The 13,806-nt window shown below is 39.5% G+C and overlaps 1 long non-coding RNA gene across 1 annotated transcript in view; it reads left to right on the top strand.

The window, feature by feature from the left end:
* Positions 1-10,996, top strand: part of LOC124742874 — a 199,996-nt gene extending 189,000 nt beyond the window's left edge. Inside the window, exon 3 of the long non-coding RNA XR_007010271.1 lies at positions 10,943-10,996. This is a non-coding gene — a long non-coding RNA (uncharacterized LOC124742874). The remainder of the gene's footprint in view (positions 1-10,942) is intronic.
* Positions 10,997-13,806: the final 2,810 nt, after the last annotated feature.

A 13,806-nucleotide genomic window follows, 5' to 3' on the forward strand; every position in this document is an offset into this window, starting at 1 on the left:
GAGTCAGTGTGGTATTGACAGTGCATCCCGCTGCCCCACCCCCCCAAGAAAAAAGGAGGAGCAAGAGAAAGTTCTTAAGTTAAAGAATCAATCTTGTGTTCTCATTATGGTGTAAAGTGTCTGTTCAGTTATGAGGTAAAGTTATATACTTTAGATGGAGATTAAATGTGTTATCTTAAGAAAAGGATTTTTTCAGAATCAAGCAGAACTCTTAGAAATGACAATAGGCTGCACGCGTCTCTTGTGATCACCATGGATGGCAATGTGTGCTCCGCAATGTAGTGGCATTCTGCCCCCACATTTGGTATGCAGTTCTTATGGTAGAGCTTTCCATTCACCAGCATTGTCGATAATTGCAGGACAGTTGACTGTGCATGTGGATGCGCTGCAGTATGTCTCCCAAACACATCCAGCCATGCTACATGGGAATTAAAGCAGGGGAATGGGCAAGCTATCCCACTGGTCAAATATCTTCTCACACCTACAGCTCTTGCACCTGTGCTGTTAGATGCAGTCCTGCAGTGTCTTCCATAAAAATGAAGTCAGGGCCAAATGCACTCTTGGAAAAGCAGGGGTATAGAAGGAGTAGTGCCACAAAGACGTTGACCTGTAAGTGAACTGTGTTCAATGATTAGCAGGCAATATGCCCATGCAACATTATCACTGTCGATGCCCTAAAACCTCAACCACCAAATTGATCATGTTCAACAATGTTCCTGTATGCAATATGTGTGACCTCTTGGTGAGAGCACTAATGCATCTCACCAACATTGCCTGACATCATCATTTTGGTAGTCTAGTTGTCATGATGTAAGAGGCACAATGTTGCAATGGCATACTGCCTTCAAATCTTTGAACACAGTATACTGACCAGACAACACCACTGTGACACAGTACTTCTTCCCAATGTTTGCTTTTTCAGGAGTGCATTCGGCTGTGACTTCACCGACTGACTGCACCGAACAGTGCATGTGGAGATCTTGGAATGCAAGGATATCTGACGAATGGACTATCCTGCATGTTCCCCTGACTTAGGCCCTATCGAACATGTTGGGGAGATGCGTTGCAGCATGGCCACATGCACCAATGAGCATCTAGCTATTGTTAGCTGCACTGGAGGAGGAATGGAACACTGTACACAGGAACTCTTTACCAACCTTGTGCCAAAATGGGTGCACATTGCAGATCATGCATTCTCATTCTTGATCACACACCCTATTAAGAACCATGTTCTGTCTTTTGTAGGCCAGAGGATGTTCATAAATCATGGCCACTTCAGTGTGCTTATTTTCTTTGAATGAAAGCATCATTTCTGTTTGTCAGTTTCTCTTTCAGTTGCCTTCTGTAGAATACTGAAATAATTATTTGTATGTACAGTTTCTCTGAGGTATGTTATTTGGCTGTTACACCATGCAAAATTTGCTTTGTCCTTATATTTTTCAAGCCAGTGTAATATGAATGTATAGGCCTATGAGCTTCCAGGAACCTTTTGCTGTTTACTGTGGCACGAAGCTATCATGTGGCATGTGTTCTACAATCTGGTGCATGTACAACATGACCACCATCGTGAGATAAGTAAATGGAGACCCATGTTCCTATTGCCATCCCCATGCTTTCAGTGACTTATTTCTCTTACTGATCCACTGCTGCTATCAATCTGCTGTAGTTGTTAACATGAGGTTGTTCTCTAGACGTTGTGTTGCATTGTAAATCAGGCACAAGGGAGGTGCCAGATTTCTTGCTGTTATTGATTTGTTAAAGATGACACTTTCCTAACAACCAGTGGATGAATGCCAGGGAAAAGCAATGTCAAAGTTAGTCTGTCACACTCCAACGTAAGCCAGCTCAAAAGAAATTTCTGGAATTCTACAAGAAAAACAGCTTCTATCAAAATTTATATTAATTCAAAGTACATGTGTCACCTACTAGGTATTGTATAACACAGTGCTGAGATGCTATTATTTGAAACAGTTACCACATAACTCTATTATGAACACTTCATTAATGCAATAAAATGTTAATGTTTAGTGGAGATTATTTTACATTGGGTGTGATTCCAGCATCAAACTGTGTGATTAGGCTTGTTAGGAACACTGTTAATGTTAAAAAATATTGTGTTTCATGTTATAATAATGGAATTTGTTGATAACAAAGGCAGCATCTCATGTAGAAATAAAGTAGTTTTAATTATGAAAAATTTAAATTAAAGAACATGAATGTTGTGCCAGTAGGACTGATATCTTGTTAAATTTATGTACTGTAATGTTATTGTGTACCTGGAAGAATCCTGGAGATACTAAAAGGTATCAGATAGATTATATAATGGTAAGATAGAGATTTAGGAACCAGGTTTTAAATTTAAGACATTTCCAGGGGCAGATGTGGATTCTGACCACAATATATTGGTTATGAACTGCAGATTGAAACTGCAGATTGGAACTGAAGAAACTGCAAAAATGTGGGAATTTAAGGAGATGGGAGCTGGATAAACTGAAAGAACCAGAGGTTGTAGAGAGTTTGAGGGAGAGCGTAAGGGAACAATTGACAGGAATGGGGGAAAGAAATACAGTAGAAGAAGAATGGGTAGCTCTGAGGGATGAAATAGTCAAGGCAGCAGAGGATCAACTAGGTAAAAAGACGAAGGCTAATAGAAATCCTTGGGTAACAAAAGAAATATTGAATTTAATTGATGAAAGGAGAAAATATAAAAATGCAGTAAATGAAGCAGGCAAAAAGGAATACAAACATCTCAAAAATGAGATCGACAGGAAGTGCAAAATGGCTAAGCAGGGATGGCTAGAGGACAAATGTAAGGATGTAGAGGCTTGTCTCACTAGGGGTAAGATAGATACTGCCTACAGGAAAATTAGTGAGACCTCTGGAGAGAAAAGAACCACTTGTATGAATATCAAGAGCTCAGATGGCAACCCAGTCTTAAGCAAAGAAGGGAAGGCAGAAAGGTGGAAGGATTATATAGAGGGTTTATAAAAGGGCGATGTACTTGAGGACAATATTATGGAAATGGAAGAGGATGTAGATGAAGACGAAATGGGAGATACGATACTGCATGAAGAGTTTGACAGCGCACTGAAAAACCTGAATCGAAACAAGGCCCCGGGAATAGACAACATTCTGTTAGTACTACTGATGGCCTTGGGAGAGCGAGTCATGACAAAACTCTACCATCTGGTGAGCAAGATGTATGAGACAGGCGAAATACCCTCAGACTTCAAGAAGAATATAATAATTCTGATCCCAAAGAAAGCAGGTGTTGACAGGTGTGAAAATTACCGAACTATCAGTTTAATAAGTCACAGCTGCAAAATACTAACGCGAATTCTTTACAGACGAATGGAAAATCTGGTAGAAGCGGACCTCGGGGAAGATCAGTTTGGATTCCGTAGAAATGTTGGAACACGTGAGGCAATACTAACCTTACGGCTTATCTTAGAAGAAAGATTAAGAAAAGGTAAACTTACGTTTCTAGCATTTGTAGACTTAGAGAAAGCTTTTGACAATGTTAACTGGAATACTCTCTTTCAAATTCTGAAAGTGGCAGCGGTAAAATACAGGGAGCGAAAAGCTATTTTCAATTTGTACAGAAACCAGATGGCAGTTATAAGAGTCGAGGGGCATGAAAGGGAAGCAGTGGTTGGGAAAGGAGTGAGACAGGTTTGTAGCCTCTCCCCAATGTTATTCAATCTGTATATTGAGCAAGCAGTAAAGGAAACAAAAGAAAAATTCGGAGTATGTATTAAAATTCATGGAGAAGAAGTAAAAACTTTGAGGTTCGCCGATGACATTGTAATTCTGTAAGAGACAGCAAATGACTTGGAAGAGCAGTTGAACGGAATGGACAGTGTCTTGAAAGGAGGATATAAGATGAACATCAACAAAAGCAAAATGAGGATAATGGAATGTAGTCGAATTAAATCGGGTGATGCTGAGCAAATTAGGTTAGGAAATTAGGTTAGGAAATGAGACACTTAAAGTAGTAAAGGAGTTTTGCTATCTGGGAAGCAAAATAACTGATGATGGTCGAAGTAGGGAGGATATAAAATTTAGACTGGCAATGGCAAGGAAAGCATTTCTAAAGAAGAGAAATTTGTTAACATCGAGTATAGATTTATGTGTCAGGAAGTCGTTTCTGAAAGTATGTGTATGGAGTGTAGCCATGTATGGAAGTGAAACATGGACGATAACTAGTTTGGACAAGAAGAGAAGAGAAGCTTTCGAAATGTGGTGCTACAGAAGAATGCTGAAGATAAGGTGGGTAGATCACGTAACTAATGAGGAGGTATTGAATAGGATTGGGGAGAAGAGAAGTTTGTGGCACAACTTGACTAAAAGAAAGGATCAGTTGGTAGGACATGTTTTGAGGCACCAAGGGATTGCAAATTTAGCATTGGAGGTCAGCATGGAGGGTAAAAATCATAGAGGGAGACCAAGAGATGGACACACTAAGCAGATTCAGAAGGATGTAAGTTGCAGTAGGTACTGGGAGATGAAGAAGCTTGCACAGGATAGAGTAGCATGGAGAGCTGCATCAACCCAGTCTCAGGACTGAAGACCACAACAACAAAAATGTTATTGTATGAACAATTATCCATACAATAAATGTGATGTCTCATAAATGTTGTAAAATTAAATTTTGTTGTTGATAAAGATACATTCAAGCTGTTGGTTGACTGTTCAGTTTGTGCTAAATAAATATATCTGAATGAAGTAAGGAGGTCCATAGAGGAAGAATCATCCTACAGATGAAAATCAGGTGGTGCCTTGGTAATACTTGATTTGAGTGTTTTGGCAAATGTGTGGAATCATGTTCCACTGATAAGATGCATCCCATGAAAACATTTTCAAAAAACAATGATAAGCCCATTCTGTATTACAAATTGATCAGTCTTCATATGCTTTCAGTATATTGAGATATAAAACTAATAATATCATCATTCCTGATAAAGCATTAGCAACACATTATTTTTACAAAGAGTATAATTTTTCACTACAGAACAAGTTTATGAAAGATGCACACCTTCACTTTAAAAACCCAACTACTGTTCTTATTGGTAAAGAGTATACAATACACTTTACATATTCCCATATTAAAAACCTAGATGTGAGTTCAGGAACCACACTAATGAGGAAGTTGACTTCTACTCCTGTTTACTCTAAAACTGAAAGCAATACAATTTTTGAATTGGGGACTGAACAAACTATAGTGTGTTGAAAGATGAGAGTGATTAAATTAGTTAAAGCTAGGAATTTGGAATAATAAAGATAGTTAAAAAGTGAAGGAGTATTAGGTGCCTGAATCTGTGTGTGTTACACTCAGTTGTGCAGTTCAGTGCTATGATACTGTGGCATAATTGGTCGGTGGAGTGCCGAGTACAGTAACACAGGATAATGCTGTGTCAACAGCCAGTTCACCATACAGGAGAAGACATGACAAGAAGCAGCTCACTGCAAGCCAGGGCACCAACATCGAGGCAGTAATTGGATCAGATAGGCCAGCTGACCAACATCAGAATATTACCCTGACCTACTGGGAAAGAAAAACAGCAGACCAGCAAGAAAGCCACATTTAAGGACCGGCAGCCCGCTCATCACCATCATCTGTCTTGAGATGTTTGAGTGACGCAGAGCCGTGTTACTTACCACCCCCACCACCACCAGTTCAGAGTTGTAACTGCAATCACAATCATTGTAATAGTCACTGTCATAATGCACGTAGTTTCCCAGGAGCTGCCAGAGTGACTCCACTGCCATAACTATCCAGCCTTAATTATCTTAGGACACTGTCTTTGGAGCCATTGCTTGGGGTGCTTTGTGATAATGCACTGTCGGCATTATCCTGGATGCTGCTGGCTTGAACACCATGACTGGGGCAGGGCCAGGGACGCTGGACCATTCACACCAGAGTGTCGGTGCTGGGGATGTCTGCTGAGACAGGGCACTGATCTGTCCTGCCACACCCCCCAGTTGCCAGCATGACTGAGTCCCACAGTGAGTTGTTCCAGCTGCAGCAAAATGTCCTGGAAGGCTGGAGTGCCACTGGCAACGCAGCAGATTCAAGTTATGCCAATGCAATTACAGATGCAGCAGCTGGCGCGTTTGTGAACATCCACCTGTCACCTCTATCACCACCAAAAATATTACGAATGGAAGCAACCCTCGCCTAGAGTGCCCACAACCAATATATTGCTGTTTATTAATAAATGTTGCTATTTTGACACCAGGAGACATCCATGGACACATTCCCATCATCTTCCTCACACCCATCAGAAAAACCAGCAGTGGAGTTCAGTGCCCAATTACACTAGTATGGATGTGGTCATTGACAAAGCACATTACACTAAGTATCTAATAAACATATGTCTTGGAACTGCTGTGAGCATTTGCTACACAAGGAATGTTAGTTTTTGTCAAACTATACTGAAAATATTGCATCTAGGAATTACTGTAACTTCAGACAGTGATTGCATTTGCTACTGTGGTACTGTGTCATAGGAGAGAGGGGTAGGCTGGTTGATGAGCAAATTTACTTGCATAGAAGCATTTGATGTGCATAGTATTTTCTGGTGGTAATAAATATGGAAAAAAGTCATGTTAGTATAAAACTGTATAGTGTACATCATTTGCAAAATATCTGTAAATCAGTTTACAGCTTTTCTACAAGACTGATCAAGAGTCAGAGGGCTTAACAGATAATGCAGGTATGCACTAGTCATACCTGTGGAACACTTGGGGGTACCTAAATCAGCATAATCCACATATCAGTTCCTAGTAGGGAAACAATCAGTGATTTAAAAAAAAACTGTTAGGGATGCAGATGTGGAAGGAGCTATATGTAAGCACAACTCTGAAACATGCACAGAAATTTATAACACACTATGTACAAAGGAACATACTGTTGGGATAAGATGAATGCAACTCTATACAATGGTGTAGAAAAACTGGATATGCAAGACATTTTCCCCATGCTTTATTCTCCTGGAAACATCATTCACCTTCCTAAGTCTAACAACTGTGGCGTGTGTGTGTGTGTGTGTGTGTGTGTGTGTGTGTGTGTGTGTGTGTGTGTGTCATTTTTTTGTTGTGCATATGGAGGCACCAAGTAACATATCTTGAACATGTTTGCATGGACTGAGGTTTGACAAGCAATGAGAACTTCTATACAATTAATGTAGGTAGTTCACATACTTTGAAATTGTGTGGGTTGGCAACTGCAGATTTTCTTTGTGAGAAATAGCATATAATGAATGGCCTGTCTTATTGTAGACATAACCAACAAGCATCTTTCATGGTATGATGATTTTCTGAAACTGGACATTATTGAGACACATCTGTCTGTTTAGACTATTCACTGCTAGCAGTTTTCACGCACAGTACCTACGTAACACATCAATTTGTCATCTGCATTAGAAGGATTTTACTTAGCCTATACTGCTACAAAATTTGAACAATACACTTATTTGTAATTGTTTCCAAGTATAATAATTTAAAAAATGCTTAAAAATCCTTCTCAGACATTTCTGAGATTGAACATACAGTAATTTCAAGCCAAAAATTTATAAACTACGAGCTTTCGCTTATGGAAGAAATTGTCTGACAATCTCAACATGTAATTCACAGCCAACTATGTTTAGAGAAAATAATGACATCAGATTTAGGTAACAGGATGTTACAAAAGTACTTTTGCAATTAGAGCTACATAATGAGCTCAGATTATCTGCATTATTTGCCACCAGATAATGTCCCCACAACACAGACATATTACAAAACTGTACACTGCAATGTGTAAAAGTTTCCATTTAAGTAGCAGGGTACTTTTGAAAGAATAATATGACCATACTAAAAATCACATGTGGCATGAGATCATTCTTTGTAGTCTAAAAAGGCACATCAAGCTTTTGGAATTTGGTAGGGGTCAATTGTTATTTCTAAAGCATTTTTTAAATTGCGGGATCCTCAGCCACTGTGAAACTGTGTGTCATCAGTTTCTGACTTTCACTAATCACAGGTCACACATTATACCAAGCTTTCTATTTCAACTGACAAGACAACTGTACATTACATGATATTTCTAGGGGAGCCACGTGGGATCAACCAAATTTAACAGTGAAGGGCTAATTCCAACTGCAAGATTTCACACAGTTGTAGGCTTACACCTTCTGACACATATTAATCATCTTCATTTTGGATTCCCTGGGGATTTTTGTCCTACATATGAATCGGACTTCAAGTGGTCCCTCACTTCCACCATAAAATACTGACACCTCGATTATTTGAAAGCAGTTATCATCCTTGTGTCTCCTCTACCTGCACTAGCCACCAACACAATTGTGCAACCATTTACCAATTACAATAACATGACAACAACAAAAACTGAAGACAGGCAGTGACTCATCTGTGGGTAACTGATGTGTTGTGCACAGGCACACACAAAGATTTGATGTCCCAAGATTTTTAGCTACAGATATTTTTGTAGCATGTGTGTTCTAGTGGAGATTTACACGTGCACACCGAGATAGAAACATGAAGCTACCTGTTTTATGTGGCATGAGCAGGAACAGAATCACAGGTTGCAAGAAGGCAGCACAAAATCATTGAAGCTGACTGTGCCCAAGTACTGTAACAATGGAAAATGGTACTGAAATGCAGGAGGATCTGCAGTGAATTGACGCATGGTGCAGGGTATGGCAATTCAGTTTCAATGTAGACAACTTTAATGAGCTACGAATACATTTAGCTACAAAATAGCAGGTCAGCAAGTGGAAGCAGTTAATTCCATAAATTATCTGGGAGTACGCATTAGGAGTGATTTAAAATGGAATGATCATACAAAGTTGATCGTTGGTAAAGCAGATGCCAGACTGAGATTCATTGGAAGAATCGTAAGGAAATGCAATCTGAAAACAAAGGTAGTAGGTTACAGTATGCTTGTTCGCCCACTGCTTGAATACTGCTCAGCTGTGTGGGATCCGTACCAGATAGGGTTGATAGAAAAGATAGAGAAGATCCAACGGAGAGCAGTGCGCTTTGTTACAGGATCATTTAGTAATCGCAAAAGCGTTATGGAGATGATAGATAAACTCCAGTGGAAGACTCTGCAGGAGAGATGCTCAGTAGCTCGGTACGGGCTTTTTTTTAAAGTTTCGAGAACATACCTTCACTGAAGAGTCAAGCAGTATATTGCTCCCTCCTACGTATATCTTGCAAAGAGACCATGAGTATAAAATCAGAGAGATTAGAGCCCACACAGAAGCATACCGACAATCCTTCTCTCCACGAACAATACGAGACTGGAATAGAAGCGAGAACCGATAGAGGTACTCAAGGTACCCTCCGCCACACACCGTCAGGTGGCTTGCGGAGTATGGATGTAGATGGATGTAGATGTAGATGTAGAAATTAATCTTTCTTTTTCTTACATCAAACCTCATAATAGATATCTGTAGGTGTGATCCATAAAAACAACAATCTACACACTTCAAAAGATTCAGGCGGTCCTAAAGAAGGTAACACATAAGAGCAGAAGTAAAGTTATCTGGAGCAGAATGGCACTGACTGTGGAACAGTTATTATAGACTTACTGATTGTACTTTGTGACATGTAATTAATACACTGACTGCTTAGAAGCTGCTGCCTTCACTTAGTTACAACTGCAGGACACTCTTGGGCCTAAAGCGGGAAACCTCACTAATCTAAACTCTTACAGCCCTGAACTGTTATCCTTTACAGAAACATCTTCTTTCGTACACCATAGCCAAGGTTAGAGATTTTGTTAGTGGTCAGATTTATATGGAAGCCCGAAACACAGCGGTGTTTATACATGATAGCACTGCTACTGAAATGCCCCACAACTCTAACAAGGAAACACAAAATTACAGTAGTAACTCCTTTGTTGCCATAGTGCTATATCAAATCTTTATAAATGTTTTGCTACATCAAAACATAGCATTCCCCATCATTTATGCTGACATCCACACATTTTCGCCAATTAATGTAGTGTCCACATATATTTTTATGTTTTTTGCAAGTGTCCATATTATTTTAGTATTGGGAATTAGGATCTTTTGATTTTCGCTATCATCTGATAAACTACTTATACGTTTTTCACTTCAGCTATTGAATTACATCAACATGGACTAATGTGGATGAATCTATCAAATCTTTGTTTGATAGAAATACTAAAATTTATGATGAAGTGTTTTGACCACTTTTCATATATAAAAAAGAAATCGTGGCCACTTACGATAGAAAATGTCAACAAAGCCATGAAAGTTTTGAATCTCGTATCATATAGTTTGTCCCAAGTCTGACTAGTAGCTGGCTGCTCTAAATTTTTTGTCTGTGATATTACTGAGCTGCAAGCTTACCTGGCTACCATATCTAAGACCTGAATTATGATTCCTCATCTGAAATTTCAAATGCATTCATGTAGGTTGTGGGAAACAGAACATGCTACTGTGTCCTCATTCCACAATCTTGCCTGCCATCCCATCTTTATTATGTATATGTACTACCTGTACCTACTAGACCTCTATACTAAAATACATTTTTCTAGATAATAAAACTATAACTTTTCGTTGCTGATCTCTTCAGTTCACCAGGCACACTAGAGATCTGTGTCCAAGTGAATCTGGCAGCCCACGTCTCACTCCAGCTGACTTACAACCTGTGTTCAGCTTTTTGTGGCAGCACAGTGCTCCTAAACTTTAGCTTCATATGAGTGCCTGTGCATATAGTGGGTGATTTGAATGTGCACAGCAGTAGAGGACCGTAACTGGAAAGCAAACTCTTGAGCATGAGGTAATGTCACCTAAATCTCTTCTTCCACCCAGACTGGGTGGAGCTCACCTTCAGAGCCACAGTTTGGAGGTTTCACACTTTGACAGAGTAGTTGTTTGTGGATAATCCATTTTACTCTCTTTTACAGGTAAGGAAAATAGCAATAGCCATTGATTTTCTCAGCACATTTAACCACTTCAGGATCCCCAGTGCTTAATGGATGTACAAGATTAGGTTCTCCAGGCTGTCCTCTGGAATGCAATTACACCAGTTATACTGGGTAAAACAACAACAAAATAATACATTATTGTGAAGCACATAGTATCTAACTAGTGTCTTAGGTGGGTCAAGTGCAGATTGTATTCTGATTTCTCTCCACCTAGGATTCCTGTCTTGGAGATGACACACATTGCTGCTGACATGAAACACAGACAATAAGTGTTATCATGCACCAGAAAGACATTATATTTAGAGCTTCATCCCTCAGAGCAAAAGTTACTGGATATTTCTTCAGGTAAACATGGTAATGTGTCTGTTCTGTTCCATGACAAACTATTTTTAAATTGTATTACTGAAGTGAACCACTTCTGCATACACTAATTTGCAACTGAGAAGAAAGCTTAAAGGTTGGCAGCCACAATATACTTTGGTGTAATTATCAACAAAATAGTGGTGGAATTTCCTGAAAGGGTAAATAATTGTGACAACTTCATATTCAATGGCTGTGTAGGCCCATTAGGAAAGGGTAGTGTACAGACACTTCATCTACCATCTAAACCCCTAATTTGGAAGAGAGAAGCTCCCAACCTGGTAAATGAAGCATCAGTTGACAAGCAAAAATCCTGGGACATTCATATGGTACACCAACTGTTTATTTGCTAGTGCATCTTTGATCTTATTAAAAGCAGACTGGATTACTTCAGACCCAATCTAAGGGATCAGTCTGCGTACAAAATTTTGTAATTGTTCTGCATATAAAAACTGGTTTGGAACAAAATGACAATGTTCATTGGCTAAATCTGAAGATACTTTTAACTGCACCTGTTTGGTATACTGGGAAGTTATGAACTCTTTGTATTTTTGTTTTGTCAATTACGATATATTGAGGCATAATAATGTGCCAGAAGAAATTTATTCATTCTCTCTCTCTCTCTCTCTCTCTCTCTCTCTCTCTCTCTCTCTCTCTGTCTCTCTCTCTCTCTCTCTCTCTCTGTCTCTCTCTCTCTCTGTCTCTCTCTCTCTGTCTCTCTCTCTCTCTCTCTGTCTCTCTCTCTCTCTCTGTCTCTCTCTCTCTCTCTCTCTCTGTCTCTCTCTCTCTCTCTCTGTCTCTCTCTCTATATCTCTCTCTCTCTCTATATATCTCTCTCTCTCTCTCTATATCTCTCTCTCTCTCTCTATATCTCTCTCTCTCTCTATATCTCTCTCTCTCTCTCTGTCTCTCTCTCTCTGTCTCTCTCCCTCATGTCCAATACCAGCCTAGTGCTTCTCCTAGTCTTACCTACAGCCAACAGGGGGTTGCAGTGCTGTCTTTTTGATGGCTTCCAGTCCATCATTGAATGGTTCATGTGGTAGAATGTTGTCTCAATGACATAGTCTACTTCATGCTCAAAATCTCTCATTTATGCACAGTATGGAACACTGCTAGGGAATGAAATTCTCATTTTCATCTTTTAGTTGACTGCAAAGAATTTTGTGATAGACACTCAGAGTTGCACAATAGTTTTTACAAAAATTGCATGAGAACAATGATATAGTAGTCCTCTCCTGTAGCAAATGCCAGAAGCAGTGAACTAAAAAAAAAATGTGTTAACAGATGTAACAGTATGCAATGTCTGATCTCTGGTGTCTCAGATCATGTAAAATATTGTTGTATGGATGATGTAATGTGTGCTGCAATCCATCAAGACATATTTGGATTTTCCAGTAGTAAATATGAAGGTACGAGTGATTAATGGAGACTGGATATAAGTATGGAGTGTGGGTGCCTTTAAAGAAGCACTATAACATTACAGATTAGGTATCTGAATGAAGATTGTTAATTGGAAGCCATATGGAAATTCACAAGAAGAAAGAAGCAGCTTTGGATTGCATCTTATCTGATAAATACCAATAGCATTGGGCAAGCTACAATTAAGCAACTTTTGCATCCCCCCAAAAATAATTTTTGGTACTAGTCAACTTGTACTTACCCAGCACTGCATTGTAACATATGTGTCACACCACTTGTATTTGGTTACATGAGTAATGAACCTAAGAAGTAAAATGAAAGGGTCACAGCCCACAGAATCTTTAATGCCATGCGTTTGCAATGTAATCACAGTGTCACACCACAACACTCCCAGCAATGTCTGATGTTCCAGTTGTTAGCAAGACTTTATGCTGGAATAGCCCTACCTAACTAAGCTAGATTCTCCTCTCTGGAGGGTACCTGTCTACATACAGACAGGTTAGTGTATGTAACGGACACAGGTCTCCACTCTGCAGCACCAGAAATACAACCTGGAGCCTGAACTTCCATGCTGCAGTCACTACAGACCCTTCTGTTAGCAGAGCTACCATAGCTCCAGGTCACATAGCAATACAGGGGATATACAGTGCACTGTGCAGTCCAAATGGAAAAAGCCTGTCAGTAGGAAGACAAAGAGTTAATGATTATCGAGTTTTCCCAGTTACTGTAGCACAGTGCCTTAAATATAGGCCATGTCTTTTAGTTACAGACCCTGCTTCATATGAAAACAGAGGTCTACTACTGAAGGAGAGCTTTTGTGCCTAACCATTGCTTCCTATAGCTGGGGCATCTTTCAAGGTTGTAAAAGTTGTGCAGTAATCTTGCATGCATTAAGTGTTGTGGGCACCCTTTAACTGTCTGAAACTCCTTGGGTCTTTCCTGCCAAGTAAAAGCAATACCATCATGACAATTATAGGAAATGCAGCTCCTTCTGGCAAGAGATAGCTAATTACAATATCAGACAATTAACGTTAACAGGTGACACATCTTGCCGATCTTCACTC

The sequence above is a fragment of the Schistocerca piceifrons genome, unplaced genomic scaffold (genome assembly GCF_021461385.2).
Source record: "Schistocerca piceifrons isolate TAMUIC-IGC-003096 unplaced genomic scaffold, iqSchPice1.1 HiC_scaffold_2340, whole genome shotgun sequence".
NCBI lineage: Eukaryota > Metazoa > Arthropoda > Insecta > Orthoptera > Acrididae > Schistocerca > Schistocerca piceifrons.